We start from the raw sequence: 17,705 nt of genomic DNA, 5'->3' as shown, positions 1-17,705 counted from the left end.
TGGGTGTGCATTCTACTTATGTTTATATTTGTCCTCTGTCAACGTCAGCACGTGGATGTGTTCTATTACCCCGAGTATCTGCACTAAGCGCTGTGAGCGTCAACATCAATGTTGTGTTATGTAATTAATAACTTTATGTTTCAGTGAATGGTACACTCTGATACATTTTTGAATAGGTCTTTAGGAGATGAAATGAATTATCGAATAAAAAATACAGGGTGCCATTTAAAATAGTCATACCGCTCTTCATATCTTTGTACAAAACAAAGCTACAACGAAGGCAATCATGCTGATTGATGTCCTCATGACGGATAAATAACATTTGCTTGAAACATTTTGTAATTTGCATCTGGACAAACAGTTATTTGGGGTGGTCAAGATAAATGGGACACCCTGTATAGTGTATAAACATGTACACAAGGTGAATCACTTAAAACTTGTACGCAAATACTGCGGGGATGAAAAGTGTCATTGACTCGCAGATTTTGACCAGTAATGGGAATAGGTTGGTAGTTAGGGGCTCATATTATTAGCCAACAAACAGATTGTAACAATACTTATAAAGTGCATTTTTAGTGCAAACATACACTTTTTTAAATGTAACAGTGCCTATTGGCACTAACGAACTAAAGGTAGGTTAAATTAGAATGTCAGTGCGAGTCGTTTCGAGATATCACATTCTGAATAGTTCCCACACCGACAGTTGTGAAATACCTTTAGCAGCACACACTAAACAATAACATAAACGCATACATTAGTTATCTGGATTCTGACCAGTAATGGGACAATTGACCACCACAGGTTGCGACCAAAATGCCCAACGGCAGCGGCAATACTCACTTGTAGTCCGGTAGGGACGATTGTTGCACACGTGCAAGCATTTCAGCGGAGATCTTCGAGAAGGCTGCAGCAATACATCGTTGTACGTCATCGGGTGTAGTTGACTTGTCCTTGTAGACAATGTCTTTCACCTTTCCGCACAAAAAAGTCCTGTTTTTTGTAGTCATCAGTTTTTCATTGGTTTTATGTGGCCCTCCGTATTATCATCACTGTGTATAGCCAAAAATATTTCTCATGTTAACAACACATAGCTAATAACCTGTGTGTCGTCTCAGAAGTGGTATAAAAATACTGTCAATATTTATTTTTATTCCTCTCCTGTGCCAACCTCTTCGTGCTACATCCTCAATTATTTTGCTGTATGTATTTCAATCTCTACTTTCCTCTACGATTTTTTTCCTCTACAGCTCTCTCTGGTGCAATGTAAGTCACTCACTGATGTCTAAACAGATCTCCTGTAGTCCTGTCCCTTCTCCTTGTCAGTGTTTTCCACATATTCCTTTCCTATCCGGTTCTGCGTAGAAACTCCTCGTTGCTCACCTTGTAAGTCCACCAGACTTTCAGCATTCGCCTATAGCACCATTCCTAAAAGGCTTCGATTCTCTTCTGTTCCGATTTTCCCACAGTCCATGTTTCTCTACCATGTAATGCTGTGCTCCAAACGTTCATTCTCAGAAATTTCTTCCTCTAATTAAGGGCCATGTTTGATACTAGTAAACTTCTCTTCTCTTGTCCGGGAATGCCCTTTTTGCCATTTCTACTCTGCTTCTCATCTCCTCCTTCCTCGGTCCGTCAGTGGAAATTTTGCTGCCTAGGTAGCAGAATTCCTCAACTTCATCTACTTCGTGACCATCAATACTGATGTTAAGTTTCTCGCTGTTCTCATTTCTGCTACTTCTCATTACTTTCCTCTTCCTCTAGCCAATCAAATACGCTACCCCCAGACCATTCCGAGGAACGGATGTGACTTTACAATTTCACTACACGAGGTTTTATTATACATTTCTGTTTGTTGTTATAACGTTCTTCTACTAAACAGATCGTCTCCATAAGCGCGCCTTTTTCATAGTAACGCAATTTCAAACAGAACTGAGACGAAGAAAGCACGATAGTGAAAAAGAAAGCACGTCAGTGAAAAAGACCAATAAAAAGGTGTTAGCATGTGGACGTAATGTGCTGTTCCAGTCTCTTCTGTACCTAAGGTCCATCACCGTTCCCTTTGGATCCCTACGTAATTCGGTGCTCTCCGATACACACGATCGAACAGCAGAGGAGTGGTACTCAAGCGTCAACTTTAGGTTACAATATCTCCGGATGTAATTAACATTTTACAATGCAACAAACGGCACTGATTACGTATTTGTTTATATGTTCAGATGTGCTAACAAAACTAACGGGGTTCCATTTAAAAAAACGTAGGTTTGTGTTAAAAAACATACTTCCGTGAATTTTTTTTAATGGTTTGTATTAACCAATTACACTAGCCCCTCTCCTCACGTTCGGTCTGTGGAATCGGTTCGTCACTATTTGATGTGGTTTACGGAATATATCCAGTGGTAACGTTAGGTGACTCACACTGTATACCAAATAAATTAGTAAGTGGTTGTTCTGATCCCATGTGCTTTTAATACTTTCGAGTACGAAACTCTGTCTCGAAATCTGGCAGAAAATCCAAAGGCATTCTGGTCGTATGGCCGGCCGAAGTGGCCGTGCGGTTAAAGGCGCTGCAGTCTGGAACCGCAAGACCGCTACGGTCGCAGGTTCGAATCCTGCCTCGGGCATGGATGTTTGTGATGTCCTTAGGTTAGTTAGGTTTAACTAGTTCTAAGTTCTAGGGGACTAATGACCTCAGCAGTTGAGTCCCATAGTGCTCAGAGCCATTTGAACCATTTTTGGTCGTATGTAAAGTACTCCAGCGGAAAGATACAATAAACACCTTTACTGTTCGATAACAATGGTGATGTTACTGATGAAAATGCCACTAGAGCAGAGTTGCTAAATACGGTTTTCTAAAATTCCTTCACAAAAGAAGACGAAGTAAAATTCCAGATTTCGAACGAAGAACAACTGCCAACATGAGTTACTTAGAAGTAGATATCCTCATTGTACCAAAGCACTTTAAATCACTTAATAAAGTCAAGGCCTCCGGTTCTGATTGTATACCAGTCAGGTTTCTAATGAAATTGCGTGCCTATGAAGTATCGTCTCAGTTGTGCGACTGGATTTGTGATTTCCTGTCAGAAAGGTCCCATTTCTTAGTAACTGGCGGGAAGTCATCAAGTAAAACAGAAATAATATTTGATGTTCCCCAAGGAAATGTTATAGGCTCTCAGCTGTTCCTGATCTACAAAAACGATTTAGGAGACAATATGAGTAAGAGATTGTTTGTAGATGATACCGTTATTTATCGTCTTGTAGTTATCAGATGATCAAAACAAATTGCAAAACGTTTCAGACAAGATATCTGTATGGTGCGAAAACTGACAATTGACTCTAAATCATGAAAAATGTTAAGTCACCCACATGAGTACCAAAATTAATCTGCTAGATTTCGGTTACACGATAAATCGCAAACATCCAAATGCCGTAAATTCAACTAAGCTGGAACCATCACATTCATAATGTGGGGAAAGCAAACCACAGTCTGCGATTTATTTGCAGAACACTTAGAAAGTGCAGCAGGTCTACTAAAGAGACTGCTTACACCATACTTGTCCAAGCTCTTCTTCTGTGCTGCTGTGCGGTGTCGGATCTGAAACAGGTAGGATCGACGGAGAACATCAAAAAAATTCATACACGGGTAGCTCGTTTTGTACTACTGTAAAAAATGGAATAGATTGTCACGGACATGATACGTGGATTGGGGTGCCAATCGTTAAAACAGAGGCCTGTTTCTTTGTGGCAGGGTCTTCTCATGGAGTGTCAGTCATCAACTTTCTCATACGATTGCGAAAATATTCTCTTGGGGCCCACCTACATAGGGAGAAATGATCATCATAACACAGTAAGAAAAATCGAGCACGCAGAGAAAGATTTAAGTGCTCGTTTTTCCCGAACGCCGTTCGACACTGGAACGACAGAGAAATTGTTTGAAGGTGGTTCGATGAACGCTCTGCCAGGCAATTTACTATGAATTGCAGAGTACTCATGCCTATGTAGATGATACGGAAGGCACGTCTGAGTGCATGGCGTTGGAGGATCTGGTAAAGGTTTGGTGAAATGGAAATCCAAGCGACCATAAACACACTGAAGCGCCAAAGAAACTGGTATAGGCATGCGTATTCAAATACAGAGATATGTAAATAGGCAGGATACGATGCTGTGGTCGGCAACGCCTATAAAAGACCACAAGTGTCTGGCGCAGTTGTTAGATCGGTTACTGCTGCTACAATGGCAGGTTATCGAGGCTTAAGTGAGTTTGAACGTGGTGTTATAGTCGACGTACGAGCGATGGGACACAGCATCTCCGAGAGTGCGATGCAGGGGGGATTTTCCCCTACGACTATTTCACGAGTGTACCGTGAATATCAGAAATCCGGCAAAACTTCAAATCTCCGATATCGCTGTGGCCGGAAAAGAAATCCTGCAAGACGAACGACCACTGAAGAAAATCGTTCAGCGAGACATAAGTGCAACATTTCCGCAAATTGCTGCAGATTTCAATGGCGGGACATCAACAAGTGTCAGCGTGTGAACCATTCAACGAAACATAATCGATATGGGCTTTCGGAGCCGAGGACCCATTTGTGTACCCTTGATGACTGCACGACACAAAGCTTTACGCCTCGGCTGGACCCTTGGACTGCTGATGACTGGAAACATGTTGCCTGGTCGAACGAGTCTCGTTTCAAATTGTATCGAGCGGATGGACGCGTACGGGTATGGAGGCAACCTCTTGAATTCATGGACCCTGCATGTCAACTGGCGATTTTTCAAGCTGGTGGAGGCTCTGTAACGGTGTGAGGCGTGTGCAATTGGAGTGATATGGGACCCTCGATACGTCTAGATACGACTCTGACTGGTGACACGTACGTAAGCATCCCGTGTGATCACCTGCTTCCATTCATGTCCATTGTGTACTCCGACGGACTTGGGCAGTTCCAGCAGGACAATGCGACACCCCACACGTCCAGAATTGCTATAGAGTGACTCCAGGAACACTCTTCCGAGTTTAAACACTTCCGCTGGCCACCAAGCTCCTCACGCATGAACATTATTGAGCGTATCTGGGATGCCTTGCAACGCGCTGTTCAGAAGAGACCTTCATCCCCTCGTACTCTTACGGATTTATGGACAGCCCTGCAGGATTCATGGTCAGTTCCCTGCAGCACTACTTCAGACATGCCACGCCGAGTCGCGGCATTTCTGCGTGCTCGCGGGGGCCCTACACGATATTAGGTAGAGGTACAGTTTCTTTGGCTCTTTAGTGTATTTCCATCGGTTCCAGAGTAAATCTTCACTGTGAGTTTCCAGTAGATTCGTTAACGTTAGAAAAATCGTAATATTGGCAACGAAGACTAGTTCAAAGGTAAATTAAGGTATCTGAAGTTTTGTTTTCTTTATTTGATAGTAAGGTTCTCGATGCTTTTCAGATCAGATTTGTGAGTCTATTGTCACAAAAAAAGAGTGTGCCTTTAGCTGGTACGAAAATCGTGAGACGTTCGCATCGCCTTGTGTGTGGGTGGGCGACGCGCTCGGCTTGGGGCGGAGTGCCCGAGCACAGCCGCTGCTGGCTGCGCTCCTCATGCGTCGCCGGGCAGCGCCCTCCCACCCTCCATCGGCATTCCGCATCGCGAGGCGGCGCCAGATCGAGGGCCAAATGCACTTTGCCGGGAAATGCTATTGCATAGCGCGGCGCGTGTATTGGATATGATATGAAGTGTGCTCGCGGCACAGCTCTCCCGCTTCCGAGCGAAAGGCAGCCTCGCGAGCCCCGTGATCGCTTTATGGCAAAGGACAGTTGCTGAAGGTGGAAAAGTAGCTACGTAAGCCCGAAACGATGTAAAGTTTGGGTCGTAAGGCCAACAGCGTTACGTAAACTGCACTTGTTCAGAAAATCATTAATTTTACCCTGTCACACACAAAAGCAATTACTCAAACACGTTCTATGCCGTCATACCATTGTATGGAACATATTGTCCCAGAAATTAATTATTACTACCTACTGTCCCCCATTTGTTAAGCGCTGTCGGGCGTGGCCGGCACTTGGATGGGTGACCATCCGGGCCGCCATGCGCTGTTGCCATTTTTCGGGTTGCACTCAGCCTCGTGATGCCAACTGAGGAGCTACTCGACCGAACAGTAGCGGCTCCGGCCAAAGAAAACCATCATAACGACCGGGAGTGCGGTGTGCTGACCACACGCCCCTCCTATCTGCATCCTCATCTGAGGATGACACGGCGGTCGGATGGTCCCAATGGGCCACTTGTGGTCTGAAGAGGGAGTGCTTTAGTGCCTATCCCCCATTTCGGACCGTGGTTTTTGGGGTTTCTGCTTGCTTATAGTGCAAACGTCTGAACTGGGAGTCTCTCCCCTCCCACCTTCGAAAAAAAAAATCTTCGACTGGGACCCTCTAGCAGATCGCCTGGTATTTGCCTGAAACGAATTAGGCCTTTTAACGTTTCATACCCTGAATAACCCTCTCTGCGATGGTTTGTTTAGTCATCAGTCTTTTGACTGATCTGGTCTGGCTCGCCACGAGTTCCTTCTCTGTACCAACCTATTTATCTCAGAGGGTAGCACTTGCACTCTACATTCTCAGCGTAGCACTTGCACTCTACGTCCTCAGTTATCTGTTGGATATACTCTTATTTCAATCTCTGTCTTCTCCTACAGTTTTTAGCTTATAGCCGTGTCATTTTTTGGGCTGCATATATTTGGGTTCAGAACCTTTCTAAAATTTGTTGTTGTGTTGCACTGATTTGTCAGGGAACTGACTGAACTTATTCGGAACTGTTAGTGCTGACTCTCTCTCTCTCTGACTTTTTTTTTGAGTCAACAGTCTTCTGACTGAAACTTCCTGGCAGTTTAAAACTGTGTGCCGGACCGAGACTCGAACTCGGGACCTTTTCCATTCGCGGGCAAGAGCTCTACCAACTGAGCTACCCAAGCACGACTCACACCCCGTCCTCACAGCTTTAGTTCTGCCATTATCTCACTCTGGAGTCTTCTGACTGATTTAACGCGACCCGCTACGAATTTCTCTCCTGTGCCCACCTTTTTCACCTCAGTGTAGCGCTTTCAACCTACGTCTTCAATTATTTGCGGATGGATTCCAATTTCTATCTTCCTCTACAGTTTTTACTCACTACAGCTCCCTCTAATACCATTCCCTGATGTCGTAACACATGTCCCATCATCCTGTCCCTTCTTCTTATCAATGCTTTCCACATGCTCCCCTCCTCGGCGATTCTGCTGTAACCTTCATTTCGTAACTGTTCACTTAATTTTCAATATGCTTCTATAGCACCACATCTCAAATGTTTCCTCTCCTTTTCTGGTTTTCTCATAATCCATTACTCACTTCCTTACAATGCTGTGATCCAAGCGCAAAATCTCAGAAATTTCTTCTTCAAATTAAAGCGAATGTTTGATAGTAGTAGATTTCTTCTAACCAGGAATGCCTTACAGACACAGAACGATTAAAACATAAAGAAATGACGTAATGCTCTATATATCTACACCACCGATACGCCTGAACCACCCCCAGTTTGCCGATGGCATTGCTTTCCTAACTCTCTACTGTACATGACGAACAACCCTCCAAATGGATCTTAATCAATTTATCTGTTGCAGCTAACATGGTTCCTCAGATAACCAGTTCCAAAGTCCAGACATTAATTAATAACGATCCGTCCACAGCTTCCGCCCCCCATGGCTAACTTCTGTCACTCACCGTCTTGTTCATTTACTTATCACATTAAAATACCTAAACCTCAACTGTAAACCAACATGCACACTGTCTACCAACCATTCAACAGGAAGCTCACAATAGATTAAAACTGATACTGTCTAGATAAGGGACAGCATCTCTCCACCAATTTCCACATCTACAAAGTCTTGACCTAACTCATAGGAGAGGTCCTACATTATAGTCGTCCATACATACGCACCATCTAATTTACCACTAAATCTTTCAGTGACGTACACTCCACCTCGCTTACCGCATCTCCGTCCTCTCGTGTAATCTAATCCTTTAGCATCACTTCAAATTTCCCTCCTTATCCACAGTGAGCATTTCTGGATACTGATATATCTCATAAACATGGCTCCTACAGTTATGTCGTTTTATATCTATTCAGTTATTTCGTTTTACATCTACATCTACACCCCGCAAACCACCTTATGGTATGTGCCCCCTCTTTTTCCTGTTCCACTCGCGAATGCTTCGCGGAAAGAACGAGTGCTGATAAGCCTCTCTCTCTCTCTCTCTCTCTCTCTCTCTCTCTCTCTCTCTCTCTCTGATTTTATCTTTATGGTCTTTTCTCGAAATATATGTAGGAGGAAGCAATATATATTTGTTGACTTTTCTAGGAACGTCGTTTCTGTTAAAAGTCAGACTTTTAACAGAAGACCATATCGTGATGCAGAACGTCCTTCCTGGCTGAGCATCTCCGGTACACCTCCAACCCTACTAAATGAACCTGTAATGAAACGCGCTGGTCTTCTTTGGACCTTCTCTATTTCCTCTATCAATCCTATCTGGCTCGGATCCCATGCTGACAAGCAATATTCAAATATTGGTCGAACGAGTGCTTTGTAAGCTACTTCATTTGTTAGTGTACTACATTTCCTGAGTATTTGTCCAATGAATCTCAGAGTGGTACCTGATTTATCCGTGATTTATTTTATGGGGACGCTCCACTTCAAATCGCTCCATACTCCTAGATATTTTGTGAAAGTAACTGTTTCCAGTGGCTGTCCTACAATCATATAATCACACAATAAATGTACTCGCAATACGTTGTGGTGAGGGTCAGCTGCCACTCCCTGCACGAAGCGTCGATGCTCTGCAGGTCTAGCTGCATTGCATTATAATGTTCTAGCGTTGCAACTTCTCTGTACATTTCTCTTTAACCGCTTCTGACACCGTATACCGATTTTATGCTGAAATTTACTATTTATTAAAAATTTTAAAATAAAAGATACTTTTAACTGTCACAGGAAAAAGGGCATCACGAATGCCCAGCTTCATACCTATATTTTAAGAAGGTAGAATATTAGTCGCGAATAAGAGGCACTTTTTTCGTATTTTTTATTACAAATATGATTTTATTTGTTTTAAAGAAGTTGTTGACTGGATAAAATAAATACAACACTGATGTAGATAATAGCCATGAGCACTGCGGTAGTCCTTCATCCCTGCCCGTCGCACAAGCTGACTGTTCTAAACGAATATACTTTCCGAAGCGACAAACGTATTTGTCATTGTTGCCTTGTCTTGTAATTTACCTAATGCTACTGTGATCTAACGTGCACACTGTAACTGAAAACGTTTTGCGATTTCAAGTTATGGCTTATGTGGCCCTACTAACAGTTCTTGATGTCTGCGAGTCATACAAGTCGGAATAAACATTATGAACGCAAAAACATTTTTGTACGAATGGAAATGTAGATCTATATACAAGGATGTATCATAAATTCGTGTTAACTATTTCATGTCGTTCCATTCATTTTTAAAGATGTTTTTTCTGTATTCCCACAGATACCCTTACGTCAACGATTATACTTATTCCAAATACTGTTGTTATATAAACCTATAAAAGTACAAAAATTTCGTGCAGGTCCTAGAACAGTCCCTTGGGGCACGCCCGAAGTTAATTTCACGTTTGACTACTTCTCTCCATTGAGAATGTCATGTTGCGGCGTTCTCTTTGCAAGAAAAACTCCAATCCAATCACGCAATTAGTCTCGTATTCCGTACACTCTTATTTTGTTCATAAGGCGGCAGTGTGGAACTGTAACGAGCACCTTCCGGAAGACAAGGAACCTGGCCTCTACCAAACCGCTTGCCTCTATTCATCTACTGCTTCGAACAGAGTGAGGTGGGTTTCAAATGATCGTTGTTTTCGGAATCTGTGTTGGTTCCCGCAGAATATATTTTCGGTCTCCAGCAATTTCACAATACACGAGAATAAAATATACACCAAAATTCTACTACAATCCAACATCAGAGATGTAGTAGTAGTAGTAGAAGGGTTGTGTGGGCGCACGACAGCAAGGTCTTCAGCGCCCGTTCAGTATCATAGTGAGACGGGTGTCAAGAAAAAAACTCAGAACATTTACATATAACGGAACAGAAAACACGGGGAACAATCATTGAAAAACATGTGCTCACCCACACCGAAGCGTGGGATGAAGCAGGGCGTCAACAGTAAAACATGAACAACACGGGAAGAAAAAGGTAGAGGGTGCTAAAACAATGTAGCAGATGGAAGTGGCTGGCTGACCGCAAGGAAAAAAGGGAGGAGTCAGCCACTCTGCAATACACTAAAACCTCCAGCCTAAAAGTTTAGGCCAGAGTCCAGACGCATCACAAAACTTAAAAACCCTAGACACACACGTCTCATCGTTAGCTAAAACATAGGGCAGATCCCCATCAACTTGTGCTTCTGCCCTTGCATCACGGTATAAAATGCAGTCTGTTAAAATGTGCCGGACAGAGATGTGCACACCACAAGCATCACAAAACGGAGGATCCTCCCGCCGTAATAAATAGCTATGTGTCAGAGGACAGTGCCCGATCCGAAGACGTGTGAGCGCCACCTCTTCCCGCCTGAGCAGCCGGCAGGAGGAACGCCATGGCCGAGTGGTTGACTTTACCAACCGCAGTTTATTGGCCGTCACCACCAGCCATTCGTCGTGCGTCTTTAGACGCGTCGTCTTGAAAACGGGAATTACCGGTGCTTTTTTTTCCATTACTAGCAACGCTGTGCTTCTTCAGAGGCGTACGGCACATTGCAGCTAGAAGAGGGACGAGCTCTTTTGCGTACTCTGTGTAGGCTCGAATCCCATCAGGCCCTGCGGCCCTTCCCTGTTGAGCGAATTCAGTTGCTTTTCTGTCTGTTAGTAACTCATTTCGATATCTGTCATCCTGTCGTCCGTGCGACGATTTAAAGGAAGAGCTACAGGGCAATCTTCCTCTGCGGAATAGTTTCGGAAAAAGACGTTTAGTGTTACGGCCTTTTCTGTGCCATCCTCCATTTCCACGCCATTATGACCATACAGCGTCTGGACAGCTGACTTCGATTCGTTTACAAATTTAGCATAAGACAGTTATCTGTCAAGTAGATAGATAGAATTTTACTTTCGAATTTTCTTAACGCATTGCTCGTGACCCTACTTCCGCTGATTCAGGCTTCGTCTAGTTTTTGTTAGGTCTGTGAGACTTCTGCTACGTTTAGACTTGTAATGAAACTCTCTTTTCTTTCGTAGCAGCTTGCTGACACGGTTTTCGAACCACGGCGGGTCTTGTCCACCCCTCACAACTTTCCTCGGCATATACGTTTCTAAAACGTATTATAAAATGCTCTTGAACATCGTCAATGCTGAAGATGAAATTTTTATGTTGACTTGCCAAGTCAGCTGTTGCAATGACCTTCTGGTCACTGTTTCCCTCTTATAAGCAAACTAATTCGAAAATTTTGGATCTGTTTGTCTTCAGCAGATCTAAGACATTACCTCGACTAGAAGAATGCAATAAGAACGGAAGCAGTGTCGATGTACCATGCCTACCACCTAACATGTAGTCCACGTTTAGACTCGTCTAAAATAGTGTTACTGCATTGTTGTCTATGAAGTCGCATAAAGGCTCATTCACCAATATCAGAAAGATATTCTTTATCTCAAACATCTTCGGTGGCATCTTCCGTTTTGAATGTTGTATCCTAAGTGCAATAGTTTCGTGCAAGTGACTGTCATCAGACCTTTTAGTATTCAGCAGTGCCATGTTTGTGTAAGTAATGGCTTTTTGATAGCGCTACACAGTGTCTGATTCCACCACAGTTTATATGCAGGTTACGCACAGAAGCACCACTAATGGACTGGAGAACCAAGTGATCCTGAGCCTTTTAAGCAAAACACCAATAGTTAAGGACTACTGCCCAATTAAGTGAAACAAGTATATATTCATGATAGATAAAAATTGGCCAAGTGCGAATAGCACTCGTGCTTCGAGGTTTCTGGACAAACTCAGCTATGTATGTAGATAGTTCATATATATCAAGAATCGAGAATATCGAAGATATCGACGATATTGCCCTGGTATAGATAACGATAATGACAAGATATCTGTCTCACGAATTACAAGACTTTCAGTAATGTATTAGGTTTAAATGTTTTATCCAATTTCACATCTCCTATTGTAACTCATAAGAAAACGGGTCTTAACAGATTTAGACAGATAGTCGCATAAGAAATGAAAAAAATCGTGTGATGTAATTAAAAATTAACAATTTTCGGATTTCTTTTCCTTACTTATACTTTGAAACGTTCCTGCTTGCTAAATTTCATGATTCTTGGTCAAGGGGGCAGGGGATACCCTATTCGTTTTGATGAGCGAGTTTGCAAGCATAAAAATAATCTACGTAAATGACCGTTACATTTGCTTGCATATACGTAGAAGTATCAATTTTTTTATACCGCCAGAGGTGATTACCCTAAATCGCTCAAGACCAGTGGCGGGATGGTACCTTTGAAAGGACACGGTCGCTTTCCTTCCCCATCCTTGACACAATACGAGCTTGTGCTTTGTCTCTAATGACCTCGATGTGGACAGGACATTAAACCCGATCTTCCTTCCTTTCCTTTTAGACCGTCAGGCGACCGCAGATTTTAGTATGTGACACAAATTTCAACTTGATATGTCCACGCGTTCCTGAGAAAAAGGGATTTTTAACAGACGGACAGTGAGACAGTCAGATAAAAAAGGACAAAAAAATTTGTTTCGTGTGATGTAATTACAGTTTAACAATTTTCAGATTTTTTCTCTGCTTATACTATGGAACCTTACTACCTGTCAAAAGTCATGATTCTAGGTCAACGGGAAGACCCTATAGGTTTTGACGAGTGGGTTAGCGAGCGTCGGCATATGTGACATACATGGTTATATCTTTCGACTGGATTGACTTATCAGCTTAAACGTTTGACTCTGTGTAGGAACCGTGTACCTCAGTATGTGACATAAATTTCAACTTCATACGTCTACCCGTTCCTGAGGAAAAGGGGTCCTAACAGACAGACGGATTAAAAAAAATCGTGTGATGTAATTATAAATTAGTATTTTTCAGATTTATCCTCCACTTGTACCGTAGAACCTAACTTCTTGCCAAATTATATGATTCTATGACAATGAGAAGGACACTACAGATTTTGATGACTGAGTTTGTGTTTATTTACACCGCCAAGGGACAGTAGATGATATAAATTTCAACTTGATACAGCCACCCTTTCCTGAGAAAAAAAGGAGCATAACAGCCGGACAGACTGACAGTCGGATACAAACGACGGGAAACTATTTGTTTATCGTGATATCATAACAAATTAACAATTTTCCAATTTTTTCTTTTACTTCTTCTGTGGAACCTTGTTTCCTGCCAAATTTCGTGATTCTAGGTCAATCGGAAGTACCATATAGGTTTTGAGGAGTGAGTTTGCGAGTATCAAAATATGTGACAGAAATGGCCGAATCTTTCGATTGCACTGACGCGGAAGCTTACATATTCTACATCGTCAAGGGACCACAGACCACTTCAATTTGATACATCTAGCGTATACTAAAGTCACACCGACGGACAGTCAGACAGGCAGGTAGATAGACGGATAACAAAGCGATCCTATAAGGGTTCCGTGTTTACCGATTGAGGTACGGTATTCTAAAAATCCTTCTATTAATGACAGGTGACTGTAAATGACGTATGTAATATAGGCCATTTCCAGTATTCCTGTAGTGTTATCAAGACAACTGAGGAAAGATGAGAAACATTATTGCCGCAGACTGACAATGGGCACTTGATGCAAGCTTGAAATGACCCTTAGAGGCCTGTTGACAAAGTGGCACACAAGCCGTTTTGTCCTGGTCACACCTGAGACACAACCAAGTCTACTGAAGTACTTTGAGAGTGCAAGTTCGTGCAGAACTGAGCATGCAAGAGCGTGGTTTATGTCTTCGGCATCTCCAGTCCTTCGCACACTTGTTTCAGGATTATCTTTTACTCATTGTAATATTCGCTTCTCCATATACGGCAGACGAACAGTACGTGGCCTAAGCTGATCGCTTGCTCATGTTGTGAATGTATGAATGATCCTGAGTCTGCAAGTCGATAGAACTGCCCCCTGAACTTTTTTCAAATGTATTTCGACGTACATGCCATGGGTCTGTCGATTACCCAAGGTAAAATACTATGTCTGGTACTTCCCGCGTGGAAAAATAGGACGCCATTTTTACGTTGTTCAGACTTGGTGGACACATCCATTGCGTAAGTCTTGCGGTCAGTAGCGAAACTGAGAAACAGCTTTCGGTGGTTCAGTTAAACCTACTTCGAGAGAGGTTCGTCAGCGAACGAGCAGGCAGAATGCATCGCGCAAAGACAAATTAGATCGGTCGCGAAATGGAAATAACAGTGAAAATCAAAAACGCTTTTTTTGCAACATTTAGCTGTACCTCTCAGCTACTCATCTACATGGTCGCCGCTCAGACTTGGACACTTCTCGTAGCGTGGTACCAACTTTTGAATTCCATCTTCATGCAACGTAGTAGGTGAATATGGATTGGGGGTAAGAAAAGAAAGAGAAAGCCGCCTGGTAGAATTTTGCACAGAGCACAACCTAATCATAGCTAACACTTGGTTCAAGAATCATAAAAGAAGATTGTATACATGGAAGAAGCCTGGAGATACTGACAGGTTTCAGACAGATTATATAATGGTAAGACAGAGACTTAGGAACCAGGTTTTAAATTGTAAGACATTTCCAGGGGCAGATGTGGACTCTGACCACAATCTATTGCTTATGACCTGTAGATTAAAACTGAAGAAACTGCAAAAAGGTGGGGATTTAAGGAGATGGGACCTGGATAAACTGAAAGAACCAGAGGTTGTACAGAGTTTCAGGGAGAGCATAAGGGAACAATTGACAGGAATGGGGGAAAGAAATACAGTAGAAGAAGAATGGGTAGCTTTGAGAGATGAACTGGTGAAGGCAGCAGAGGAGCAAGTAGGTAAAAAGACGAGGGCTAATAGAAATCCTTGGCTAACAGAAGAGATACTGAATTGATGAAAGGAGAAAATACAAAAATGCAGTAAGTGAAGCGGGCAAAAAGGAATACAAACGTCTCAAAAATGAGATCGACAGGAAGTGCAAAATGGCTAAGCAGGGATGGCTAGAGGACAAATGTAAGGAAGTAGAGGCTTATCTCACTAGGGGTAAGATAGATACTGCCTACAGGAAAAATAAAGAGACCTTTGGAGAAAAGAGAGCCACTTGTATGAATATCAAGAGCTCAGATGGAAACCCAGTTCTAAGCAAAGAAGGGAAAGCAGAAAGATGGAAGGAGTATATAGAGGGTCTATACAAGGGCAATGTTCTTGAGGACAATATTATGGAAATGGAAGAGGATGTAGATGAAGATGAAATGGGAGATACGATACTGCGTGAAGAATCTGACAGAGCACTGAAAGACCTGAGTCGCAAAAAAGCTCTGGGAGTAGACAACATTCCATTAGAACTACTGACAGCCTTGGGAGAGCCAGTCCTGACAAAACTCCACCATCTGGTGAGCAAGATGTATGAGACAGGCGAAATACCCTCAGACTTCAAGAAGAATATAATAATTCCAATCCCAAAGAAAGCAGGTGTTGACAGATGTGAATATTACCGAACTATCAGTTTAATAAGTCACAGCTGCAAAATACTAACACGAATTCTTTACAGGCGAATGGAAAAACTGGTAGAAGCCGACCTTGGGGAAGATCAGTTTGGATTCCATAGAAATATTGGAACACGTGAGGCAATACTGACCCTACGACTTATCTTAGAAGCTAGATTAAGGAAAGACGTTCCTAGCATTTGTAGGCTTAGAGAAAGCTTTTGACAATGTTGACTGGAATACTCTCTTTCAAATTCTGTAGGTGGCAGGGGTCAAATACAGGGTGCGAAAAGCTATTTACAATTTGTACAGAAACCAGATGGCAGTTATAGGAGTCGAGGGACATCAAAGGGAAGCAGTGGTTGGGAAGGGAGTGAGACAGGTTTGTAGCCTCTCCCCGATGTTGTTCAATCTGCATATTGAGCAAGCAGTAAAGGAAACAAAAGAAAAATTCGGAATAGGTATTAAAACCCGTGGAGAAGAAATAAAAACTTTGAGGTTCGCCGATGACATTGTAATTCTGTCAGAGACAACAAAGGACTTGGAAGAGCAGTTGAATGGAATGGACAGTGTCTTGAAAGGAGGATATAAGATGAACATCAACAGAAGCAAAACAAGGATAATGGAATGTAGTCGAATTAAGTCGGGTGATGCTGAGGGTATTAGATTAGGAAATGAGACGCTTAAAGTAGTCAAGGAGTTTTGCTACTTGGGGAGCAAAATAACTGATGATGGTCGAAGTAGAGAGGATATACAAAGTGGACTGGCAATGGCAAGGAGAGTGTTTCTGAAGAAGAGAAATTTGTTAACATCGAGTATTGATTTAAGTGTCAGGAAGTCGTTTCTGAGAGTATTTGTATGGAGTGTAGCCATGTATGGAAGTGAAACATGGACGATAATAGTTTGGACAAGAAGAGAATAGAAGCTTTCGAAATGTGGTGCTATAGAAGAATGCTGAAGATTAGATGGGTAGATCACATAACTAATGAGGAAGTATTGAATAGGATTGGGGAGAAGAGAAGGTTGTGGCACAACTTGACCAGAAGAAGGGATCGGTTGGTAGGACATGTTCTGAGGCATCAAGGGATCACCAATTTAGAATTGGAGGGCAGTGCGGAGGGTAAATATCGTAGAGGGAGACCAAGAGATGAATACACTAAACAGATACAGAAGTATGTAGGTTGCAGTAGGTACTGGGAGATGAAGAAGCTCGCACAGGATAGAGTAGCATGGAGAACTGCATCAAACCAGTCTCAGGACTGAAGACCACAACAACAACAACAACAACAACAACAAGGCAGCCGCCTGTGCTTTCCGCCAATTCTCTATGCTGGTCTGCAGCTCGTTGTCTGCCAAAATCCTCACATCCAGCGGTTCATGTGAGCAAAGAGATGAAAATCAGGGTGAGCCGAGTCCGGGCTGTATGGTGGGCTATCAAACCCTTCCCGTCCAAAACGTTGGAGGAGCGTCTGTGTTGTAGCTGCAGTGTGCAGCCGAGCATTGTCATGGAAAAGGACACTGCCTAATGACAATATTCCTCTGGGCCGGTTCTGAATTACCATTTGTCGACGATCTTCTCGAACAGCCTGATCCACTCGCTCAACAAGATCATCAGTTGACATTTCGCCCCAGAGTGCCTGCATCAGGAACGTCTGTTAAGTCCCTCTTCGAAGTTCCTGCAAGATTGCCACACTATGTTACCTCTCGTGACAATTAAGTTACGTGGTCTGCATGAAATCAGGCAGAATCTCTCAGCATTTAAAAAATGGAATAGCAGCACGAACTTCACACTTGACGGAAGACTCTATTGTTCTACGCAAGTGCTCACTGTCGCCTCAGAACTGAAAACAACGATCGACAGGAAGATTATAGACACTGCACAACACATCTGACCAAAGCTCATCGGATTTTCACTGTTGTTTTAGTTTCGCAACAGATCGGATCCTGAAAAACAGATGACCCTCATAATTCTTTTATGTAAGCTGCTTTCTACATCTTTAAT

This window comes from Schistocerca cancellata, chromosome 6, assembly GCF_023864275.1.
Source record: "Schistocerca cancellata isolate TAMUIC-IGC-003103 chromosome 6, iqSchCanc2.1, whole genome shotgun sequence".
In the NCBI taxonomy this organism is placed as follows: domain Eukaryota; kingdom Metazoa; phylum Arthropoda; class Insecta; order Orthoptera; family Acrididae; genus Schistocerca; species Schistocerca cancellata.
The sequence above is the reverse complement of the archived record's forward strand: the minus strand, read 5'-3'. Positions refer to the sequence as shown.